General features: G+C 45.5%; 2 protein-coding genes across 3 annotated transcripts in view; one reads left to right on the forward strand and one right to left on the reverse strand.

The window, feature by feature from the left end:
• Positions 1 to 5,404, reverse strand: part of sulf2b (sulfatase 2b) — a 90,194-nt gene extending 84,790 nt beyond the window's left edge. For both annotated transcript variants that reach the window (XM_049018506.1, XM_049018501.1), the window contains exon 1: positions 4,941 to 5,404. The gene's annotated coding sequence lies outside the window, so the exon portion shown is untranslated. The remainder of the gene's footprint in view (positions 1 to 4,940) is intronic.
• Positions 1 to 26,528, forward strand: part of LOC125745529 (protein kinase C-binding protein 1-like) — a 311,418-nt gene that overhangs the window by 80,789 nt on the left and 204,101 nt on the right. The window lies entirely within an intron of this gene.

Genomic DNA, 26,528 nt, shown 5'->3' on the forward strand with positions numbered 1-26,528 from the left:
GCTTTTGCATAAAAAAGTTGTAAATGGAAACCAGATCGGACCTATGGTAGCTATCCACACTATCGCTCATCGCCTTGAACTGTGAGAAGGCAGGAAGTTACCAAAGCAATGTGCTCCTGATGTGAATTAGGGCAGAAGTTCTCAGATCCTACCTCCCAGCCTCACCTTCTGTTGACATGTCAATAAGAAATAATCTCTGTTTCTGTCACAAGATCCTGACTCTCATCTGCAAAAGATACACAGAAAGCCGATGTGTAGGAGGCAGAAGATGAGGATGGGGAGGAGGGGCGGGGGGCAGTGCCAGACACCAATGTAACTGCCGTCCAGCTGCCACCACTGTACAAATGATTAGAAAACCTGGAGGAACACAGCCGACATGCATGAAAACTGCAGCATCACAGACGGCTGTCACCCTGCACTCCTCACTCTCGCTAATCCTTCCCACCACCGGCGTTTGTCAATTTCGCCGCCAACATTCGCTCTCCGCAGGCCTGCGCCTTCCTCACTTTCCTTACACTTTCTATTACTTTTGAAGTGACGTAGTGGTAAATGTGATGCATAAAGTGTTACTCTAACTGTCTCACACTGTGCCTCTGACTAAATGCTTGGGCTGAACCTTTCAAACTTCCCAGATGGTTAAAATGGGTCATGCAGCATTAAGATATTAAGGGTTTTGTAAGAAAAACTATTTAGATAATTTTGGGGATTTTTTTTTAGTACTAGTACATGTTTTATCAGAAAAAAATATTATGTATTTCACAATTAAATGTCTAAAATTAATGTCACTTTCCTTATCACTGGCACCACATTCCTGGGCTCTCAAGATACCACTGACTGTATGTCATAGAGAAGGGCTTTTTTTAATGCTTTGATGGGAGAACCACAGAATACCGGCCATATCCACAAATGGTATCTGCTATATACAGGAAGTCCTGTCCACACAACAACCACCCACTTGCGGCCATCATATATATGTTGCAGGCAGAGACAGTGGGCCTATTATTTTGCATAGTGGTGACCTATGAGTCATTGACTTACATGGTGTGTGTAGGTGATTGTAAGATCCTTTTTAGTTGTTTGAACAGACTAATTGTTATCATAAATATATAATCATGATTATCAACGTGAATGTGGCACACTTTCTGGACTAGACCCAGAAAAAAAGACAGAAACCAGACAGTTAGTTTTTTTTTTTTAGCATTTTTTTCATGATAACAACGTCAAACTGTCTTCCTCCTAAGCAGCCAGGAGGCAAACTTGTCCTCAGACATTTAAATCCTGGATTGCTCCATTCTGCCTTGTTTGCAAGTGTTCAGAAACTGTCACCACAGGTACTCAAGGCTGAGAAACCTATGAGCATCCAGGGTGAAGGAACATATTTTCACTTGAATATTTTGGATCCAGTCCAGGACCCTGGCTGTCAGCTGTGCCCGTTTCAACAGGGGGTTTAAGCCCAACACCCCAAAGCCTGCAGCGAGCAAGACAAGAAGCCTGTTATTACAGGATGAGGCTCACGGCGTCAGAGAGCTCTCCTTCCATAGAGCAGCGTGCAATTAAAAAACATTTTTTTAAATGAATTCCTCTTAAAAACCACAACTGCTACTTGTGCTGCAAGCAGCCAATAACAGGCATCTGCTCATTTGTATTTTTAGAATAACTTCACTTTATATAAGGTGGCAGCTCACTGGAGGAGCTTTTTAATCTGAAGCTCCATCAACAGGGCTGCTCGATGGTGAGGGATATGAGCACAGCTTTAGCTGACTAGGAAGGAGGTACAGTGCGATCCCAGAGCAGCACATGTCCAGCGGGCGGAGCACAAAGCGGGAGGCTAACATGCTAATGCGTGCATGGGAGACTTCTTCTGTGTATATGTGTGTGTGGTGGGTAAGCCACTGCTGCCGTTAGCCAGAGAATAAAATTTGCATGCTGAAAGGAGTTATCATGTTGCATAATAAGCTATGATAGCTTTACTGATACCAGCTCTTCCGACAAGAAAATTGATGCATTTCAGTCTCCTCTATCTTCTCCTTGCATGGTTAACCTCGGAAAGTCCCTGATGTCTTGACAGTATGTGACACTCACTGTTTTGAGTGAATGCACCTTATGGTATCCCCCCCCCCCAGATCAGGCTCCCAAAACCCAGCAGGAAGCAGCACAGTCGCAATCTCCACACATCAAATGAGGTCCTCAAATATGTAGGGGAGAGAAGGCCAGTGAATGCCTGCAGGCTCGCTCCCACCTTGCATGCCTGGTCCCAGCAGGTCCCCCGCATGCACACCTTTTCAAGGGAACACTGGTAAAGCAGGGTGGGAATGTTGAATGTACCCCTCCAGGCATGAAGAAGAGCTCCCCGCCCTGATTTCCAACCTCTCCTGGATGCAAAACATGGGGTTTAACTGGAAGGCAGTTCTCAATCCAGTATTCTGAGGAAACAGGCTTCATGGTGAATACCAAATCCGGTACAGACAGAGCTTAATGCAGATAATCCACCGATAAAGCAGAATTAGCTCCAACTGGCTCCCCGTGCAGGACACAGTGTCCACTACCTTCTGTGAGGTAACCTAAGAGCTGAGGAAACCTCACATACAAATAATACCAGGAAACTTCCAGCAAATGACAAGGGAACGGAGGGGGCTGCATGACCACCTGCAGCTTCAGGCCTGGGAGCCGGACTCATGTTCCTGTCATGTGACCGGGAACGAGGCGCAGAGACCTGTCCCACAGTGAAGATCAGCGTCAGAAGATCACAAGTGCAGCGACTCTGACAGCCAATTCTACATCTTGGCAACAATGAGATGGGAAGAGAAGAGAAGCAGCCAGGGGGGGACAGATCATGAGCCCATGGGGTCCTGGGGGACCCATGCTGAGTTTTGTCTCTGCAGTTACACCTAGTTTACTGGTGCACCTGTACCCCCCACTCGTGACTGTTCATTATCATATGGGGGTGCTCCCTCCACTACTGATCAGCGAGGGGCGCTGGTGTGGCACTGTCTAATCGCGCAACAACCGCAGGCCGGTGGGCGAGAGGGTGCAGGGGTGTGTGTGGGAGGCGCCTGCAGGGTGTATCGCTTACATCTGTGTGATCTTGGTTTCATAACTAGCAAAGGTTCAGTGGAGTTCAGCACGCAACGCAACATAATGGAATCAGAAAAAGAAAACAGACCGAACTCATTTGTATATCCTGAATCATTGGCAGCCCCTGACAGCAAGAAGAAACGTGTTTGATTATACTTCTCTGGTGGAGTGGCCGGCCCCTGCGTTTTTCTGAGGTGATGAACCATACCGCCACATTCCTGTCCCGGGTTATTGCCCCGCCGTGCAGTCAGCAGAAGGATCGCACGTGCACAGGGCCTGGGACCTCGGTACTGCAGTACAGAGTCCAAACTGCGGAGCCTCACAAGTCTGAGGGAGCTCGCTCCGGTTTTATGACACCTAACGGGACACAGTACACGTGCTTGATAAACCCAGAACCCGTGACACATGAAACAGGAAAAAATCTTTAACATAAGGGGCAGTCAGCAGACCCAGCAAGGGGGCCTCGCCTTTGATGTTCTTACGGGAGGAAATGTCAGCCTGTCCCCTTGCCCGCCTTAATGTTGGGTGTGGCCCACTGCTGTTGCCGTATAAATGGGTATACAAATATTTTCTGAATGAAAACGTCACGTCGCATGCCATCCGGCAGCACCGGAGCGATAAGCGGCGTGAGAGTGTCTGAAGTGTCCCGCCTAGCAACAGCGTGAGGAGTGACATGCTAGTCTTTGCCGACGGTTTATGTGTTTCCCCAAAAGTGAGAGACAAGTGACCTGAGAGCCCAGACCAGGAAGGAGGAGGGTGTCAGATATTAGGGACCAGCATCCAAAGCACCAGCAGGTGACAAAATAATCTGTCATTGTTTTTTTGTTTACTTTGCTTCTCTCCTTTTGTTCAATGCTGTCGATAATATACAAGGAATCCAGCCGTAGGAGAAAAAAAAACGTAGCGTTGTGCAACACCGTCTGTTAGTCATATCACTCCGTGACGTGCATCCGGTCGCTCACATCCCCACACGTGCGAGCAGTGAAACTAAAGAACTCTCATGTTTCACCCCAATGCAAAGGTTCTGATACGACAGGTACAGGGAGCAAAAAAATAATTAAGAAAAACTGTTTGTTTTTTTTTTGCTAGTTTTGAAAAACGTCCTACATGGTATAATGAAGGGAAACAATTTAAGCCACACTTATGAAATGAAAAAGGAGAGAAGTGTTTGTGAAGTTGGGCCACGACCACAGGTTCGGCCCGGCCTCATACTGCGCCGTGTTTGCATTCCTACCGATGAGGTAAACCTCAACTCAGGAAGCTGGACCCGTCCCACTCAACCCAGTCTGGAGGCCCCGCTTGTTTGTCTGTCAGCCGTGGGAATTCATAACCCTGTGCAAATACCCACCGCAAATACAACCTGGCCGTTCTTAAACGCACTTGTAACCTTCTCAAAACCAACATGCAAGTGCAGTCTCCATGGCGCTCGGGGCTCGATCGCGTCCCCTCGGACGGCGTGTCAGGCACACGCGAGCATCCGTGAAACGCAGCCCCCGTGCCGATCAAGTTATCTGAGAGGAAGCAGGAGTCCACCAATGAACGGTAGCGGATCTGCGCCTCTGACAGCCTGATCACTAGTACTTTCATACAGATGTGGGATGCAAAACTAACACGTTGTCTCTCTCAGCAAAAACAGTCCCATGAATGAAGAGAGGCAAATTCGAAACCGTTGCACGCGTTTACAAAAAAAAAAAGGGTGAGGTTCCTTTAAGAGAGAGAGAAGCCTGTCAGCCTATCGTGGCTAAATATAAGTGCTGCACTGACTGCTCTGAATTCCCTGTATGGCTACATCTGTGGAACCAACAGCGGTAAGTTAAATGCACGGAGCAGAGGGAGCAGTAAAGTAAGTAGGGCAGTCGCGTTACCTTGTGGATGCTGTCTTCAGGAGTCTCGCTGTATGGAGGGAGCAGGTGTCCAGCTGTCTGGCTGGGCAGAGCCTTGAGTTTGGTCAGGTGGTGAGAAGCTGATCTCTGTCGCCCTGTCCTGTCGGCCTACGAGCTGCGTGACGGCATGGACGAGGCTGCCAGCCGGGCGCAGGCTTCCAGACACACCGAGAAAGGGCGCTAATATAAATATACAGAGAAGTGAAGGGGGGCGAAGCTGAACAAGAAACAGAGAGGAGGGAAGCAGAAAAAAGGGAGGAATTCTATCTTTATAGCTTCATGCCCCTGGAGTCCCTGCTGGTGTCTCTCCCTCCCTTTTCTGGCTTTTTCTCAGCTCTCATTCAGCTACAGTCAGTGACTGAATCAGGACGGCCCAGGCCATCTGCTGAAACACGCCTGCCTCCCTGCCTTACTTACTCACTCGCTCACACAGCCAGAGAGAGGCAGAGGTGTGTGGGGTGGGGGTGGGGGGGGCTATCCATGCCCGGGCTGGAAGCAGAGCACTTTCTCACTGTTAAAGGCGGAGCCAGTTTGGGGGGGGGGGGGGGGGGGGAGATCAATGTTAATGGTGAGTGAGGGAGGGACATAGAGTGAGAGAGTGAGCACACATGCAGAAAGGAGAGAGCTTGGCTCTGACGCTCGGCATTCATACGGCTGGTACCTCTCAGGCTTAATGGCCTGTAGAAGCCTGTAAGACGACAAGACGGCAAGGAAGGGACAGGAACGGGAACTTCAGCGCAGAAAGGCGCCCCCGCCCACGCAGGGAGGGGCCTCTCTCATGGTGGCAGGGTGGAGAAACAAATATGGCCACCCTGGGAAACACGCACCCACAGCCAAAAAGACATTTTCCACGTCCAGGCATCCCAAGGCGGGCGAGGCCATTGGCAGACAAGCCTTTGTGATAATGGATGGAGGCCTGTGGACGGAGCCCGAGCAGCAGGCCCATGGCCCGGGGACTCAAACCCACTGCACATACCTACTCGCGGCTAAAACTGGGGCCCGGCTGCATTTCATGGCGTCACTGCACTCCCACACTTACATGGGCCATCGCCAAAGCACCTCCTCCTACCTTGTCTGACTGACTTCTGGAGGATTAAACAGTCACTGCTGTGGATCCGCTTTTGAATCAGACACGGCTGGGGCCATCCCACTGCCCCTGGTCTTTGGTGACAGCTGCCGCTTCTCTAATGTCATGGCGAAGGTGTACGATTTCTGAAAGTATTGAGGTTCAGCATTCCAGAAGAGGAGGAAATTTGCAGGGATTTCATCTGCCGAAGGCTTATTACAGTCAGGTATCTTCCATAGGAGAGGAATTTTACCTTTTCTTCACTAGAAGACAGAAGAAAGCTGAATCGGTTTTTAGTGGTAGGAACAGTGGGTTCATTTTCAATAAAGCAGGGGGCTGAATGCTGTTGGATTTCAAACTTGTAAAAGCAATGCCTGTGGAACAGCGAACAATACCAGCTTGTCAGAAAGTAAAGATAGCACCTTAAATTCAAAGTGCTGTGCTCCCCTCTTTAAATATTCTCTTATATGTTCATTAGCAAAACCAGAATCATACATCAGGCATCTGTAACGGGATAAGTGGTCCCTTCCTATTACCAGCCATCAGTCTACAAGCGGACCCCCGCATCCTGATGTGGTACATCCCACTCTACAGCCAATCAGTGTCAATTCTGGGGCTTGGAATATGTACCCACTTCTCCACCGTCACCAATAACAGCAAAGACAAGAGTCATGAAAAGTAATTAAACTGGTTCTGTTCTGCTTACTCAAGGACAATAAAGGGTTTTAATTACAGAGAGTAACTTCTGCTTCCTCTGCATCAGTGCTCAAGGTCTTTGGCTAATAAACTAACTAAACTAAATATCAGAAGTAAGGTCACCTGAGACTCACAACACAGAAGCAGAGGCCGTGTACATGAGTTCTTAAAGGCAGACTAGGCATTTCTACGAATATTGCCTTGTACTCATCAATTCCTGATTGTCTTGACAAAAATGTAGCAGACTGACCAGAAATCCAGCCTGTGCTTTGGGAGGAAACAGAAACTGACTAACCGTGACAATATGGCTCAGAGTGTGAATTTGAGGCAGTGAGAGGAGACAATAGGGTAACGTCCTGCATACTGTGGCAGGGTATACTGAGGATCCCAATGGAGGGTGTATTCAGAGCCCCGATGGAGGGTGTATTGAGGGCCCTGACAGAGGGTATAGTGAGGGCCCCAGTGGAGGGTGCATTGAGGGCCCTGACAGAGGGTATAGTGAGGGCCCCAGTGGAGGGTGCATTCAGGGCCCTGACGGAGGGTATAGTGAGGGCCCCAGTGGAGGGTGTATTGAGGGCCCTGACAGAGGGTGTATTAAGGGCCCCGACAGAGGGTATAGTGAGGGCCCCAGTGGAGGGTGTATTCAGGGCCCTGACAGAGGGTGTATTCAGAGCCCCGATGGAGGGCGTAGTCAAGGCCCCGACGGAGGGTGTATTGAGGGCCCTGACAGAGGGTGTATTAAGGGCCCCGACAGAGGGTATAGTGAGGGCCCCAGTGGAGGGTGCATTGAGGGACCTCATGGAGAATGTGAAATCACTTCAGGTGTTGACACAGCAGGTGACACGGAGGGTATGGACCTCTAGCTAGAACCCGTGGTCCATCAGGCTCAAGAAATGTGCTTAACCATACTGGCATTGCTAAAATATTCTGGGCGATAAAAAAGGAAGAAGTAATGAAAACAAATGAGCCAGGGACTAAGTGGTGCTGGACAAACGTGCTGAAGCAGTGAAACCCAGCGCTGGAGATCCTCCCTGAGCCAGGCGGACAGATGGTCCTAAAGAGGAGATAGGTGGGCTGTCACTGGGCCAGCGGGCTGGAACCATCTCAGTCACACTTCAGCGGCCCGGCTCGCGTCCCCCCCCGCCCCCAAAGACCGCCCACTGCTCCCGTTTCCCCTCCTCTCAGCATTTCCCCATCACCTTCCCCACCCTCGTCATGATGCTGACCAATTTCATGTGTCAGACACACACTGAGATATGAATGGAAAACAGAACCTTGATGATGAACAGTGTCACAGGAATATTAGCTGGGAAAGTGTGGATCAGCACAATTTACAGTGAAAGAAGCGGGTAATTAGTTCCGAACTGAGGACAGGCCTCATGGAACAATGAACTATTATAAATATTATATAGAACAAAGCTGTTCATCACCATAGTGACAGACTGATATGTTGTGTTGCTGTTGCCATGTCGTCAATACAAGTGGCAACAGCTGTTCACAAAGCTCTTTGAATTTCTGCAAATTAATCTTTGTCCAACTCATATACTGAAATTGAAAATGCCCCCCTGTATATAACGTTATTATTTTAGATACTATTTCACCAAAATGCCCACCCTCCCCCTAAAAGATGCTTGTGAGGTTCACCATAACCTGCGTGCTGTAAAATCACCCCCTGTTCCTGTCCTCTTCCAATTCTGTTTGCTGGGGTTCTTGGCCAAGCCCAAAAGAGGGTCACTTCTAACATCCACCAGTGTGGGGGACGGCAGCCTTCTCGCGGTGACACCGATCGCACAGTAAGTGATCACCAATAACTCTGCTGTCACTCCTAGATTGTTACTGTAACATCTCCTTTGTTGTAGACACAGCGTGTCACTGGGATTCCATACAAAAAACACAACATATTGTTCAGCCTTAATCTGCCTCACATTTTTTTATAGAGCAGCTGTCAAATTTAAACTCAGAAACTATGATTTGAGTCAGGAGGAGTCTGGAAAAGCCTCTTGGTGCTCTTTAGCAGGTAAAGCCTAATAAAATCACCGTTAATTTGGAGTAGCCTGACCTGAGGAGTGAGGCGGGAATGGATAAGAAGAATCTGCCAGGTTTTTGCATTAAATCAGTCTATGAAAATGCATAATGAGGGACATTCTGCTTTTTTTATTGTGACTGAAAGGTAAAGTAACACGTGAGAATTTGTGGGCCATTGATGGCAAAATGGCTTGAACCGTGTCATGCCAAAATAGGTAAAAGCTCCCCTCACGATAAGAGAAGCTTATGAACGGCAGGACCTGCATCTAAAAGCTGCCTCTCAAAGGGTATTTCCCATTTCATAGTGGAGTCGGGGCCTCACAAGGAGAGGCTGCGTGCAAAAATCCTGCGGTGGAATTTATCAGGGCATCAAATCTTAGGCTAAGCTGCAGCAGGAATATGAAGTATGGGTGCGGGAATTGGAGGCCTGTCACAGTCACCCTGAGGATCCAACTCAATATCCGTCGCTATCACACTTGAGAGGGTCCACACTCCTATAAACCTGTTCATAAAAGTTTAGGTAGTTATGGACTGGGCTGGTGGGGCTGGTGACATAAGCAAATGGTAAGATGTATTACTGTGACACAGGTCATTAGCGTGAAGGACAGATTATCTAATAAATGTGCCCCCCTCGCAATTACATTTCACAAGGCATCATGCTGCTGTCCTCAGAGCCCCCTGCTGCTTGGAACGGAGACACATCACAGCCCCAAGCTTGTGTCAAGGAGCCACATGGGCAAATACATCAAATGCAAGCAATAGAAAGCACTAGGCTCCTGGTCAGATTAGACACCTTTGACAAATGTGTTCCCAGCCCAAGGAGGATCTGAAATAAACTGCAGCATCAGGTGCCTGCTGCAGTCATTCAAGAAACAAAGCTAAATTATTGTATCATTAATTTCATATGTGCAGCAATGGAATTAAAACTAACAAAAATCCAAATGCATCTTATTGCATTACCTCCATTCAGCCGAATAATTCGTTTTGCATTGTCTGCCTCCTCTGCTAATGGGGTAATTGGTTCCTTAGGGGACTTCAGATTTAGATAATTGACAATGACAGTGTTAAAGGCATATTCTGCACACTCCGCCTGCGTTGTCTTGTGTAGAAGACTGCTGGCTTTACTCTTTGGAAGACATGGGTATGTATCTAGGGCATTTTGCATGGGGTACATTGTAATCATCCATGAGAAACAATGCATAGCTTTGTAAAGCAAGCAATGCCATTGTTTTTTCTAGCGTAACACGCAGAACGACTGGAGTGTAGATAACTATCACAGTAGCAGTGTCAGGCAGCTGTTAAACAGCTGTCTGTGCCGGCATTTACTTAAGAAAGATTCTGATAGAACTTAGAAGCATTTACGTAAAAATACTAGACACGTGTACTGCAGCGCAGTTGTTTAGGTTAAAGCCTGCCGTCTTTTCGTTCTTTAGTCTGCCTGGTCTGACCACCCCAGTAAATGTTTGTGTTATGTCCTGCTGGAGCATTGTCCTTCGTGATGTCCTTGGATGAAACCAAATTACCTTCTAATTTCTCCTGCATGCAGTAGGCACCTCACGCATGAGAAATGCTTCCTTTCATCTGCGTTTTGTAAAAGTTTGTGTAAATGAGATGGCAGGCCTTTTCCCAGCTGCTCCCCCCGTGGGCTGCTTCACTTATTTCTCTGGAACGTCTTGGCCGCCCGGCCTTCAGTGCCGTCCTCTTTGTGCCCATGTCACGCCCCTGAAAGAGGAAGTCACCAGCCGTCAGACCACTCCGACTGCGGGACACTCCGCATTGCCATAGCTACCTTTTGCCGGAAAGAGCTGTCCCTCACCACATGACTGGAGCAGCTTTGAATATTAAGTGAGAGGGGGAGGCATGTGGGGAGCATGGGGAGGGGACAGGAGATTACCGAGGTAGATATGGGGGCTCCCAAAGCACCAAAAAAAAAAATTACCATAAAAATTAGAAAGCTGGACTGCAATTGATCTTAGAGACTGATGGCAGCAGAAAGATGTAAATGAAAGAAACAGACACACATAAGAGGGCCGCTTTGAAGCAGAATCAGACAGAACAGGAACCTTGTAAGTTGAGGTATAATGTTTCATGTAGATATATTCATAGGGAGTTCCCGTAAAGCACATACAATAAAATAAAAAGCAAATACTACTGGTCTATTAGCCACTATTTGAAAAAAAATTGTACTGGGAATAAAATATTTATTATACCTTAAATCCTAAGAATAGATCGATGCCTGTGAGACGGCTGCTCTGAATGGAGGGGAAGCTCCAATTGCGTAGATACCAGAATTGCGTAGATACCAGAATTGCGTAGATACCAGAATTGCGTAGATACCAGAATTGCGTAGCCTTTTTGTTGTTGTGGGTCACATTGCTTTAATTAGGCAGACAGAATTTGCCAGTTTAGTCTTCAGGGGAAACAGCAAAGCCATGCAATAGTATTTTTTCCACCTTCTTTTACTTGTTTATTTATTTTTCATGTTAATTTCTTAAATGTCATAGCTGTCAGGTTCTTCCTCTCTCTGCACTCTCCTGCTTGGTACTATGCCCATAAAAGAATAGTCAAAACACTGCTAAGTGTCTTTTCAACAGCTCCGGGATTTTTGTAAGAGTTCAGTCAACTCCTTGATTTGATAATTGATATTTACCTGCTAAGTGCTCTTGACTAAGGTCGTGAGTCACTCCAAAAGCCGCTTGGAGTTCTAGCTATCCCAACACGCACACTCACTCTTCACTTTGACACACATAAGCTTGCGAGGCAACAAGCACATTTGTGTCTCTGCTAGACCACCGCGCCTCTGGACATGTAAAAATGCTTCTTTTATATGAATGTGAGGCCTATGCTCTGTTTCTCTCCAGCCCTTACTAATAAAACAAAAAAAATGGTGACATAAGTGCTTTGGGCAAGAACATCCACCCTCAACACCCCTACAGACTGAAGAGAAAGACAGACACTGGGGGGTCACTTCCTCTTGTGAGTCTTCTGCCCAGATTAACAGGAAGCAGGTCTACTGCCGTGCATAAGCGTGTGGGCGGTCACACACACACACAAACACACACACACACACACAGACCTGTGCTCATGCCTTTGTGAGGACCATCCATTCATGTCTATGGCCAAAATGCTAATCCCAACAATGACAACTTTAAACCCTACCCAGCCCTAACCTTAACCAAACAAAATACACACACAGACACACACAGACAGAGCTCACACTTCTGTTCTAAAATCACTGAATTGCAAATAACTAAATTTCTGGCTAAAACAGCCCCAGTGAGCAGAGAAGCATTTAAACTGAAGTAGTTAGCTGCCTACCTCGCTTACATGACACATACTGCACCGCACTGTCATAATTTCTAGTGGAATGTTTTTTTTACTAGAATTAAATGTACTGTTCGCTTTGGTGTTGTAACTGTCAGGTTGTGGCTCCCACCTACATTGAGCCGTGAATAATGAAAAATGCACATGAAGCTATTTTAGCAGGTTGCGATACGGCTACTTATTTAATGGTATTTTTGGCCTAGGGAAGGAAACCGTAATATGGCATAAAATTAAGTTAATAATACAGTTATTAGATAACACAGTATATAACCAATCTCTCAGATACATTTAAGTGGGTTTGTATAGTACTGTCGAGCTGGCAAGTTATCACAGTCTCCTTGGAATTTTCTGCACTCCCTCTTGAACAAGAAATGAAAGTCTGGCGTTCGCCTTATTAGCTCTGCGCCTTGGCCTCACAGTTTATGTTGTACGGGGCCCTTGCACTGAACCAGGACTCCGCAACTTCCCTCCAATGAAAACAAATGAGATTTTCTGCTATGGCTGTTCCCTGTGGCCTTCAAAGCGACTCTTCTCCTTACGGCCTCCAAATATGTATGTGTTTTTGCTGAGCATTTGCTGTGCTCCTGGTACAGCCACACAGAATGAAAATCAAATGCAGCAATACAGTCCCATTCATCTTAATTGCATGCAGGCATCAGTATTAATGACTCACAGGGAATTAAGCACCAGACATGAGGCTGTCTGTCTGCAGTAAAGGTTGGGCCCGGTTTGAATTTCATGACTAGCATTAGTTAATAGCTGGCAGCACGTTTCATTAATCTCAGTGCGGCCTGGAGAGGTTTAATGCCTCCGGGTTGCACTGTCTGCCAGTGTGAGAACTGACACATTATACCTCATACCCGGAAAATGGCAAGAAAGGAAAGCATGTGGGTCCAATTGATCGGGCCGCCTGCAGCCACAGGCGATGGCCAGGTGATTGGCAGGGACAATCCCAGCATGTTTTTCTTTTGCATGCTAATTAGAGAAGTACATCAAATTAAAGCAAATTCAAATACGATGCTGGCATCTGCTTTTATCATATTTCTTTTGTAGCCTGTTGACCAGTGGAGAGCTTCTCAAGAGCAGGTGAGATGTTCTTGGATACTTTGGAAATCCTGCGAGGCTCATTCAGGAGAGACAGGAAAGGAATTTGGAAATGAGCTAAATCTTAGTTTTTTGAGATTATCTTTTAAAGGACAGGATGGTAAGAAATATTATCTCGAAAGGAAACAAGTGAAATAAAAAACCTCGGAAGCTTAGAACATCTCTGATGACCAGCTTTGATAAAAGCTAGCATTGGTCAGAGGTTAGTGTCAGACCAAAAGCACAGCACAATAATGTAAAAGGACAGATGGGGAGAATGGGGGAAGGATAGAAGGAATTAACCTGGATCGCGTGGCGGCTCCCTGTCACATCCTACGTCATGGATGGTGCCCCCATTTCACACAGAGAGCTTAAAATGACCCACAGCTACTGCACTGTTCAGTGCAAACCTGGAGGACATCCATCACAGTCTGCATTTAATATTTGTATTGCTCTCTAATTTTCAGTCTTACTAAGTCATTCCCAGGTGTTGTGTTGTGAGGGTGAACCTCAGGTGTTCCAGGAAGGACATGCAAGGCACGCAAGGAAGACACAGTCCCCTTCTAATGAAAGTTCCCCCTTCAGAAACAGAAGAAGAGTCGGTCGCTGCGACTAAACCACAGCAGGAAAAAACCCATAACGTATGTATTCCTAAGAATAATACAAAGCGGAACTTTCAGGTCCCTAAATTTCAGTTTTGATTCATTTCACCAACAAGAAAACATTGTGTTATTTTGAAAAAATCATAGTTCTGCTGGAAAATACCTAAATAACATTTTTTGACTTGTAAAATGGAGCACCCATCAGGCAGACAGGGCTGGACTTCCAGACAAACCCAACAGTGTGCTCATCCCTGACTGCGGACATGGCATCAGCCTTTGCGCAAGTGCAGGCGAGTCTATCCTCCGCGGCAAGTGTTGCAGGGCAGATAATGCGACCTGATGGAGGGATATCGAGACACAAGCTGACAGTCCTATTGTTAGAGACCTCTGCGTTGTCATCCCCCAGGCCTGGCAGGCATTGATCTGGGAGACAGTTGATCACATTACCTCCTGTAGCGTGCCATGAGAGCCCCCGCGTCTGTCGGCCGGCTTGCAGGAATACACTCGTAAGGATTTTCTGCTCCCAAGTACCAGCAGAGCACAGAAAGCCAGGCCTGAAGAGCTGACTCACCTTCATCCTGGAAGTAAAAAAATCTCCCCAGTAAATTAAAGGCAGGAATTACGCTCACGTCTGCTCTCTCCTCCCTCGCTGTCTACGGTTACGTGCGATGTTCTTAAAACAGTGTCACAACAGGGTTCCGGTGGAGATTTCTGTTAAAATACACCTTGAACTCAACGAGACGTCTCATAGTAAGAATTATGATTGAGATGGGTGGAAGGTCTCACTCAATGGCCTGCAGGCCCCAGCGTTCTTAACCAGTCCCTCTCCAGCCATGCGGCTCTTGGTTGTTCTTGATGACACCTGTGTAAAGTTACTTGGGTGTGTTTTCAGCATGGCAGGGGACAACGAATGAGAAAACACACCATGAAGAACAGCTGCGGATGTTATAAACATGCAATCAGATACAGCAAAACACACCACGTTATTGGTTAAGTATTGGTTTTGGTTTCCAAGCCGCTGTTAATTAACTAATGAAATTTTTGGATCTTCTAGGGCTCCTTCTTCAGCTGCTCACTGCACTTTTGTGGAATAGATTTTACCTCTAAGTGCAGGATCTTATCAGACTTGGCACTGAAGACATGAAGGAGCCTGGGGGCTAATATCCAAAACCTGTAAACTCATCCCAAGAACTGTCAGTTTTTTTTCTGCAGTGCCATTTCCAAGAATTGCAGTTTGGAAAATGGATTGCATCTGGAGACCGGGGCGGTGCTAATTAATATCTATTCTGTGTGAAATTTCAATTGGGGAGGAGGGGGTTTTGCATGAGTGCATGATAGAGGACAAACGAAGCAGGAGCATTTGTGTGGACAAACAAATGGAGCAGGAAAAGATCGAGGTCCCAGGGGACTCTGCCCCCTCACGGCGCCTGTCCTCGGTTTTTCTCGTCATTAGATAAACAGCATGACCTCCAGCGCATTTATAATTTATAGCCAGCAGCCATGAGCGCCCTGGAAACACCCTGTGCCTCAGTGCCACATTCCCTTATGCTTTCTAATTGCAGACAGGCCTCTGCGAAGGCACCTCGTTAATGTGCTAACGGAGCACACGGCTACACCAGGGGTCAGTATCATGAAGCCGGATTTCTTGCTTAGCCTGATAACCAGTGGTGGGCAGGGTTTCATTAATCCGCTAACCGCTAATTAGCTAAGCTAATTTTTTTTTGTTAGCGGATTAGCGTTTTTTGTTATCTTCAAAAACTATTAGCAGACCAATTAGTTCCCACTAAATTTAACTCCGCTAACTGTAAATCCTGACCCTTTGCAGGTAAAGTGAATAAAGTTTAAAGGTAAAACATTTTCAAACCCTACATATTCCTCTCAGTATGTCTGCAACAGTCAATTTGTTGGCTGACTGCGTGTAAACACAGGACGTGATTGTCGAAAACTTGTCAGATTTAAGGTAGTCTGGGCTAAATGGAAGGGAACAAAGATAAAGTCCATTCAAATTGGGGAACCCTGATCTAAGCAGAGAACAAGGGCCAGTATTACAAAGCTGGATCTCTTGCTTAGCCAGATATCTTGTCGGATTTAAGGTACCGTAATTTAACTAGACTTTATCTTCTTTCACTTACATTTAGTCCAGTTAAAAGTTATCCCGCAAAGTACGAAGTCATGTGGATGACTTATCAGTCCAGACTAAATGTAAAGTGAATGAAGAAACCTTCATTTAAACTGGGGTACCTTACACCTGACAAGTTATCCAGCTAACCAACAAATGTCGTTTCCTGATGCACGGCCCAGAGCAATCTCTTTCGCTGGGGACACTGCTCTAAAACTCCCAGTGTTGCTTTGCAGCTCTTTCTGTGTGATTCACTGCATGACAGGGACCCCGTCGAGACAGCAGGGTTAGGGGCACATGAGTTGGCACCCTCTCCCGCTAGGCTGGCGAAGCTATGCAGTGGCAAAAAGCGCCGGTTCACAAAGGATGGGGCAGCGATACCTGTCTGCACTGAGTATTTTTAGCAGCATCCCTGCTAGATACTTTGCTTTTACCGCTTCCACAGTTGTTGCTGCATTTCACTAATGTTTATCTAAAATGAAAAAATTCCGCGGTAACTGTATCAATAACATCATGTATTTTATGTATTATGACCTGCAATCCAGTTCTCGTATTCTTGATGTTTCGCAAAATTAACTGCACCCATTTAAGAAAAATATAAAAACAAAAACAAAAAAAAAACATTAAAAACAGAATTTGTTTGTGGTCTCATTGGAAGCTACAGTATAACCCAGAAGTAGTGTAAATGGTGGCCCAGAAGGTACAAACATCCCCGTTTCATTATCCTGCTCGTCCGCTTGATATGCTGAATTTGGCGGTGGTGCAGAGAGGGGAGCATTTGTCAATCAGCGTAATGGTCTTTTAAGTGCTTCTGGAGAACACAACAACACTAGCTCCAAACAATGACATTTTAAGGAGCAACTGTAAATCAGACAATCCCAGTACTGTGTGGTATATATCTACAATGTGCAGAAAGCCTCAAATCGGGCAAAGCCAATGAATTGCGGGCACGGACTCAGTGTAAGTGATTTATTAAGGGACATCAGGCATCCACAGGCAGTCAAAAGGCCAGGACCTGGTGCTATGATTCTATGCCTCATTCAGCAGACATATAATGTGATTTGTTGGTGCGTATTATGCCCAATATGCAGGCCTGCAGAAGGAGCCGGATGTAACTTGATCGGAGGCCATAAGACAAGATCTCTGTTGTGCTGCTCTAATGTTTTGCTTTAAAAAGCTGCATCAGTGCTTTGTGCTTTGTCTTCAATGGGGGGGGCATCTTCCATATGGAGCTCCCATGAGTTACCGCTTCCCCCACTGGGCGGATCTCACATTTCTCAGTTTACATTGCGCATTTATAAGATGTCTTTAAAGTTAATTTGAACCTAAATATGTCTCGAAACTCCTTGAGCAGAATAATTACGGCTATCATCGCTATTTAATCAGCATTCAGGCTTCTAACGCATGAAACTCGGGGGTGGGCTGGGAGAGGCTGGGAGAGGCTGGGGGAGGGGTGGAACTGGCTAACAGGCTGTTAGCAAAGTGACAAGGATGGGAGTTTGAATGCAGAGGTATGGGTGCTGCGATCCACCTGGGGGAGAAGCTGTGAGGAGGAAACTGCTTGCTGAGGAAGCGGAGGGGATAAAACAATGAAGCAGGGGTGAAGCGGGGGGCATTTTGAGGTAGCAGGTCTGGTTTATGATGGAAAGTGAAGCACGTGTTGATTCAGCCCTCGACCGGATCTTCTTCCCTGGCCTCCAGTATAAATGGCCCAAATGGCCCTTCCTCCTCTGATAACTAGCCGTCCTCTAGAACTGCTACACAAAATAAAAGAAAAGCCCTTTTGTGTTAAAAAAAACTGAGGGCTCAGATAGCAAAGTGCTTTTCAAAAAATCTGAAGAACAAAACAAAGGAGGCTTTCTCCTTCCGAAAACGCTTCACTGACCTGAGCTGGATTCATTCGCAAAATTTCACCGGAAGACAGTAACTTCCCAGTGTCACCATGTCAAAGGTCATGGTTGGAAAAAAAAAAACGAAATTTAAAAAGCCAGGCGTCGGCTGAGGAAATTCAGGCGCCATCTTGTTTGCAGATGGGTGTCAGCTGCCTTTGCTGTGATTGGAACAGTCAAGACGTCACTGCTGTGGACAGTGAGTCCATCCTCTCGTACACTGCCTGCGGTGTGACTACCAGAATCGCCAATGGGAGGGACACACATAGGAGCTATTCGGGAGCGTCTGAATGTGTTCAGAAGTGAGCAAACCCAGCTTCTGAATCTGTTAGCAAGCCTGTTAAGTCCCGACTGACGAGGGCGAGCCGGGTGGAGCTCATGGCCTCGGTTGAGCAACAAGAACATCACCTTGTTCTCAACAGACGGCTCATTATGGACACAGCCAACCTGTGTGTGCTGTGCCGAGGGAAGGGAAACGTCATTTTCTGGAACGAAATCAAAGTGTTCGGCGCCCGGGCGGCCGCCAGTGTCCTCCGTGAAACACAATCGCCGGCCTCGGCTTCTCTGGAGATGGTCTGCTCTCTCTGTCGGACAATGCCGCTCTGTTAATACGCTGAGGACTCTGGTAAGGGAGAGAGAGCGAGGGGATATGTGGGAGAGAGGGGGAATAGTGGGAAGATATGAAAGAGAGAGAGAGAGAGAGGGAGGGAGAGCAGCCCGCTGCTCCTTGGCACAATGTGACTGACTTAGGTACATGTTTTTAGCACAAAACCAACAGCTGTCTGGAAAGCAACAGGATCCAGAGAGCGGCCTTCTTGTGCTGTTTGTTTTGGACCTGGATCGTTCCTTCTAAGAAGGTGAATGATAACAGCAGGCAATATAATTTCATGGCTAGATGTGGACCACAGCGCCTCCAGTGCAGATCTGCTTCAGTTGTGCTGCCACAGACTGGGTTTCCAGAATCACTGCCCAGCGCGTTGCCCTGGAGATGCGAAGCACCTGTATTCGTCATGTGACCAGAGCACAGACTACCGGGACATGGATGGGGAAAATGTTAAAATGGCTCTAACCCTCTGACAGCTTCTGCCTCGGCGCTGTCTGACTACAGAGCCCACCCACCCCCAAGCACCTGCTCAGCTGGAGGCCTGCTAGTGTGACGCAATTGGGCGGGGCACATGGCTTTTCTTAAGGAATGTCACCATTATCTGTTTCAATCCCAGACGGCAAGCTAGCTAACCGGAAGCTTCTCCGGTGTCATGGGCATCCCAGCGACAGGGAAATGTGATCTGCATTTCGCTGGAATTAATGATTTATAACAATAAAGCTGACTGGATTTATAATTAAAAGGCACATATTTACCAGTTCTTAGGATCATGCTCACACATTCTCTGTGTTAGAAATTTAATAGCTTGTTCATTCTTTAATCTCACTCTTTGTTTCGACCACACGTAGAATCATCGTGTAAGCATGTTACTGTCTTTTCTTTTCAAATCGAATGAAAGAGGGTGTGTTTGGAAAGCTGAAATTTCTTATGGTTTACAGAATTTGAGCGTATGAGATGCATTGATTTTCATCAGTTTTGATTGCGTTTCAGTTCCCAGCTGGTACTCAGTCTAAGTCCTTTCAGACACCTGACAACTCAGATTCCTGTACCTATCATCCATCTGCTTTCATTAAACAAAAGAGGTCATTTATTTATTTATTTTTAGCTTCGTGGTTTATTATTAGCCAGTTTAAAGAGCTATGGCAACTGAGCTTTTTTGAACAGCTTTTATTTTTAACACTCGACGGGAGCAGTAAATTATGAAAACACAGCAAACGTCTCTGCTATTTCTCGATGGCGCCGGTGAGTTACATCATAAGGAAGACTGAGCAGAGTGTGAGTCCTAAACTCTGCCCTTAAAGTATCGACACACGAACTCCTACTGGACTTTTGCAGCGAATGGCCTGGTTATTCCAGCTTCTTCAGGTAGTCACTTTCCTTTTCTCGCGCAATGTGTGTGGGGCGGGGGTCTCACCATTGGCCCCGGCCCCCCATCTCCAAGCATCTGACCTCCCTCCGTGACCCACATAGTCGCCACACTACGGAGACCGCCTAGCCATCAATTGGCCATCTTACCTCCCAAGGCCCTAGTCACAGAGACTCGATGCTCCTCTTGTTCCCCCTGGCCGCGTTTTGTCTCCCCCGGTACTTATCGGCCCTCTCCTTATGCATAACTTCTAAAGTGAAGCAAAGAGTCAAAGATGCCAGCAATCTCCTGACCTGCGAGTCGGCCTCAGTGGAGTCAGTCTGTCTAAAGGATGCACACCTCCCTCGGCTACCTACTAAGTCCCACGGAACTAAGAAAGTAACCTGCCGCCTTTTAAGGCTTAAGAAAACCTTCTGTCCTTGTCAGCGTAGACTCCCTGAGTTATTTCTCCTGCTTAGTCTTGGGGTTTGGCCTCCAGGGGAATAAAGCTGACAGAGAGAGAGAGGGTGTTCACTCACATCGGGTTGGATAAAGGATGCCATTATGATTATATATGGCAAGCGAACAACATCTCATTCTGATGTGCTCTGGTGTGTGCGAGAGTGTGACTGTGTGTGTGTCTGATCTGCCTGTCTGGGTGACTGCTCACCTCTGTTAATTATCGCCCTGTTTGAAGAGAACTGGAGAGCCAGCGATCAAGACCCGCCTGGCTACAGCCGCAATCTTACAAAAGATCAGTCATTCTGCAAAATTTCAGCCTGGAAAACAAACGCGGGGATCCATCTGCTAATTTCTCTCTGCATTGAAATGTTTTTTTGGTAACACTTTCTACGAGTGCTCCGAGGTATCTATGAACACATTCATAACATATTATACTGCATTCATAAAGTATTATAAACATGGTTATATATATTTATAAAAAAAGACATAACACATAACCATATTTTTTATGTATTCTGAATGCTTTACGAAACACAGTAGATACCTTCATAATGCAGTATAAAGCATCCTAAATTCTTATACTGACCATTATAATGCGTTATAAATGTACCTATAGTGCATTATAGATGAGAACTTTACTGGAGCTTATGAAGCATTATAATTATATTGTAATATAATCCTTTTGCAGACAGCTTACGCTACAAAAGAACAAGTTGAGGGAGGCATAAAAAGACAATTTCCCCATGGGGATCAATAAAAATAAAAGTATCAATTATTATTATTATTATTAATAATAATACTGTACAGTCATCCCTCGCCACTTCGCACTTCCCCTTTTGTGGCTTCACTCTGTCGTGGTTTTTTGTATATACATTAAAAAGTTGATGGAGACAGTGAAAATGATATGCATATGAAAAGACTGTGCCAGCAACTGCCTGTCACGATGTTCTTCAGCCGCGCAGTACATCTCTTCATCTTCATCCTGTCATCGTCAAACAAGTTGCGCTATTCTCATAGGTTAATGGTTGTGTGTAAGAACTGTGTTATAATAATACAGTGTTATAATAATAATAATAAAAATGTACAATAATAATAATAATAATAATAATAATAATATGATATTTGTAACATCTAATATGTCTTATTTTGTCTAATATATTGGGTAATACGTGTGTGTATTGCTGACTAAAATGTGTTATTTCATGTCTAGAGTGCTCTAATAATGTTAAAAACCGTATTTAGAAGGTCGTAAACAGGTTTTCTGTGATCTAACTACAAAAATATTCGATTTATAAATAAAGAATCCTACTTCGCGGAAATTCACTTATTGCGGTAGAGTCTGGAACTGATTAACCGCGATAAACGAGGCCCGACTGCACTGCCTTCTCACAATCAATAGAAGATGATGTAATGCTTATTAATTCTTATACTGACCATTATAATGCATTATGCAGGTATCTATAATGCATTATAGATGGCAACCTTAGTTGTTACCTTTTTATTATTATTTATTATTATTATTATTATTATGTATTTATTTATGTATTTATTTTTAATTGAATGGGTACATCTACATATACCCACATTCAGACCTTTCCTAGACTTTTTTTGTACAGACTGTTTTCTGAACAAACAGAACAGAACAAAGCTGCTTTGGAGACCAATTCTTCAATATCTTTAAGAACTAGATGTGTAATAAGTGTTATTATAAATGCATTAGTGAAGTCAAAGGGTCACTGTGAACCTTTTTAATGGCATAAAGAGAGCAGCTGTCATTTCTGTCAGTAAAACAGTGCTATTATAATAATTACACGTAAATGTCAACAGCAAGAAATGTTGTATAAAAAACATGTTTGTTATTTAGTTTTAATGCTAAATAATTATATATTACCATATAATACTAATGCAACTATATTCATTAACAATAATGCAGACCATCATTAAGTGTTCTGGAGGAAACAGATTATCTGGTTGTAAATGCTGCATGGGATCTCTTTGCCCCCACAACATTGACATCCCTGAATTTCATCCATGTCATGTCTGAACAGTCACCTGATCACCACTTTGTTTTACAGAGGAAGCTTTCCTCTTTCTGCATTTGTACTGCCTTTCCATTACAGCTTTTCCTTTATTACACAAGGCTCTTAATTTGAAAGGGGCACGTACAGCTGGAATTTGATTGGAGGAAGCTGGGCTTAGGTGGACCAATCGTATATGTATAATTACACCAGAGTTGCATTTTCAGAGTTACTGGAACTTCTTTAAAGACCAGGGGCTGCTACTCTGTACAGAATAAAGTTCACATGGTCCAATAAAATTCTATCCAGTGGTTAAAAATTAACAAATTTTGAGTCACGATTCTTCAGTTGTATAAGTGTTCGTCTTTGTGTTCACTGGAATGTCATATTTGGGATTTTATACTGTAACTTATACCTGTGCATCCATCCGGTTGGGTCAAGATTCATGACATGTATTGATTTAAAGGAGCTGAACCATTCTTTTGCATTTGTAAATGCAAGTTTCTGGTCAAACAAACAGACAGTTTAGTCAATGTAGTTATTTTTAGTCAGTTTAAGAATTGTGCTTACTGAGTATCTATCTGTGAGGGGGTGGTGCAGTGTTTAGTATTGTTACCTTGCATCCCTGGGATCTGGGTTCGAGTCTCTGCCCAACTTCTGTGTCCCTCCCCACACACACACACACACTCACACACAGTCCAAAAACATCCTGATCCTAATTGACGTTGCCAAATTCCCCATAGGTGCGCATGTGTGAGTTTGTCCTGCGACGGGTTGGTGCCCCATTCTGGGTTAGGCTCCCTGCCACCTTAAATGGACGACCAGTTACAAAAAATGGATGGATGGTCTTGCTCATTCGTTGGCCGTGGCATCACCATCGTCACTATAACCGATGTTAATATTATGTGACAGTCCTACCTCTGAAAGCACTTGCATCTGTATCTGTTTGACAAAGATGTGCAGGATTTTATTTCCTTTCACTTTGTCATACCTGCATATTTACACCCGCAAAATTTTTCATGGGGTAAATACTCTTACTGTAGTGATGAAAATGTAGTGTGGGACCTAACCCCCCCCCCCCCCCAATATTATGGGCATTAATGTGATGCTGGATCTGAATTTTAATTGCAGTGCAACCCTGTCAGAACCACATACCGGGCTCTATTTGAGAAGCAGCACTCCTGAACACAACAGGCTCGCAGGATGGGTGGGACCCTGACCGAGGGAAACTCAAACAGGAAAACAAATCTGTTGCTATATTAGACTAATCCCACGCTGTGTGAGACTCAGACTCTGTGTCCTGAGCACACAGAGAGGTGTAGCACAAAGAGGTGCCCATGGAATTCCCAGCTTTCTTCATTCTGTCCCAGGAAATTTACATACGTATTATGTCATATTATGGGGGGGGGAGACAACGACCCCAAGCACCTCACCTCTTTCAGTTATAGATACTAACAATCCAGATACACTCAGGCAACCAAACAGGGTCGTCATTTCATGAAACAAACTGAGAAGGCACCGCGAAACCTATAGTCAAATGTTCGTGGCAGTTTATCAGTTTTCAATTTATTTTCAGGCTTTTTAATGCTTTGGCACCTGCCAACATGTTACTAATGTGCAGTTTTGCAATTAACATCCTTCAGATCTCTGCCAATCCACAAGCTATTTCACGCAGCGAATCCCACAAGTGCCGCGAGGTGCTGATTTTATGATAGACTCAACCACGACTACTGATAAACACCGTAAGGACTTCAGGGAAGGACGTGTACAGGTCCCCAGGCACGCATCAGCAGAAGGGGACGCTCAGGTTTGACCCAGAGTACCAGCCTCAATGAGCCGTATGTGTTCCAGCTTATCCCTCAGGGGGCCAGTTAATGTCATTTACTTTGAAAAATGCCATAAATCATTCACCTCCCATCATGAAACATACCAAACTGATTATGATCTAATGATTTCCTATAAATGTCAAAACTCATGGTCAGTAATCAGCATGTACAGAATCCGTGCTGGACGCCGAAGGTAAGACTTTCTGTGCTCTTGTGCAGGCGCCTAGGGGAGGATTAGATGATATTCCTGGCGTAGGCGAGTCCTACTTCCAGGGGGAGCCGCCCATCTGCCTGCGAAGCTAAGACTTCCACAATCAAAGGGCAAATATTTCCTGCTAAATCGCTGCCGGTCCAGCCACTCCTGAGCGTGAAAGAACCTCGAGACACAAAAGACGGATTCCAGTCGTGTTGACGGAGGTATTTAACCAGGCAGGGACACGCCCACCCGCCCCATGTCTGAAGGTGGGAAATGGCAGCAATTCCTCCCCCGTAACAAAAGAGCCAAGTGCAGTAGTGCTGGGCGCTAAGCATATGCTCTGCTCTATCCCTATCAGCTACTGCCGCCTGCCTGGAGCACCACTGCCTGAAAGCAGGCCTTACGCGTGAGCTGGACCACGGGCAGGTGCACGTCACCGACCCATCAGTGGAGAGAAAGCAGAGCCGAGACCGCCAAATTAGAATAAACTCTAATGTGCGTGAGCTTTACGCTAGTCTTAGCAGGGAGCTTGTTCTGACCTGTCGGTACACATCTGTGACCTGCTGATGAGGCGAAGGACTCGACGAGAGAACTGATCTGAAAACAGGCCCTGGATAGTTAGGTCAAAGCCAAGAGGGCCACCGTCTGCCTCTCGGAAAAGCAATTAAACTCCTTGACCATCAGACTAGCACTTACCGTGGAGCTGAGGCAGCCTGTGCAAGAGAAGAAGGCCCTGGGGGGAAGCACTGAGTCAGAAATATACAGCGGTTCTTCACCTAATTAAGACACTTCTTTTTGTTGAATTTCTGTCGGGGCAGCAATGGTCAAACTTACCGGACTACATAGTGCAAGAGTCATTACTACTTACACATCTCTTTATAGCAATAACACTGTCACTTAATATGTTTTTAGCTAATTAAGTGTTTCTTCCCACCAGATTTTATCTCAGTCTGCGCTTCATGAGGGTTATCATTCAGCCCAACCACGTCGCAATCACAAAACCGTAGCTAGCTGCTGCATAATGCATTGAGCGCATGTAAAATTTAAAAGGCCGACGCATTGGAAATTGCGGCATAACTTCGCAGCACAATCGTTTTCAGCTAAAGTTCCTTAATTAACCCTACTAGGAATCAGCGTCTTAAATCTGATGGCAGAGCCGTGAGAAAGCAGCCGACGTAGGGCGCAGAGATCAAAGGCAGTCAGCGTGTTACCTGCGACTGTGCGCTTAGATGAGACAGGAGCCCTGAGCGTTAAACTCGAATTTAAGAAACTTCAAAGTCAGCTGTGAAAAAGCACTTTGAAATATTCATGGTGTAACTGTTAAAAATTTCAGGCCCTTTGACAAGAAATCAATAATGCTGGCCATAAATGCCACACATATAATTGGAGCGATCGCAGCAGCACTGTGTATTTCTGCATCGACATCTGCGGGAGATTTGTCTTTGGGTCAGGGCCTGGACGCCAGGGAGGAGCAGCATACATTAATTATAGGTGTCCCAGAGGTGCACGGGGACCATCAGACTACAGATGCAGGCCTCCTACCCAGGCCCCCATTAGAGGATAACTTCTCCAGGTAGGGCGCACCTCAGGGGGAACTTAATAAGCAGAAAATCACTTTCCCTTGTATACAAATGGAGGGAAAGAAAACACAGGTGTGTGTTGACAAGCAACCCACATTCATGGGCTGCACCGGCCCTTTTGGATGGTGCAAACCAAATTCAGCACATATGATATACGCACGCACACACACACACACACACACACACACACACACACACACACACACACACAATAGAACTGCAAGAATGTCGAATCACTATAAGAAAAACACTCAATATTCCTATAGAATATTCTTCTGAAAGACACGACAATAAAGCCATTTTTAATAATGGATTGAAGCTTTAACAAAATCAGAAATTAGAGATGAACTGAGATCTGATAACATATTTTCTAGAATCAGGCATGCTTATCAAAAAAACTAGTCAGTCATTAATTTAACATTTCTATTTAGCAGGCAACATAGTCAGACACTCCCTGGAGAAATTGGGGTGAAACCATCCCACTGACCCCAGGATTTCAACAAAGGATTCAATAATGACAGACACTGCAGCCTAACGCTTATACCTCTATAACAGTGATCCGTTTACAGTAAGATTATTTGGCAAGTTTTTTATTTTGGCTGCCAATAAAGTCTGTAATCTGTCAAACCCGGTAATTCCATGAAATGATGGCTTTTACGTGGTAACAATATAAGAAATCAATAGTAGAAATAAAGTCGCTAGACCAGGGCAATATCTGCAGCATTTTCCGAGCAC

The sequence above is a fragment of the Brienomyrus brachyistius genome, chromosome 6 (genome assembly GCF_023856365.1).
Source record: "Brienomyrus brachyistius isolate T26 chromosome 6, BBRACH_0.4, whole genome shotgun sequence".
In the NCBI taxonomy this organism is placed as follows: Eukaryota; Metazoa; Chordata; class Actinopteri; order Osteoglossiformes; family Mormyridae; genus Brienomyrus; species Brienomyrus brachyistius.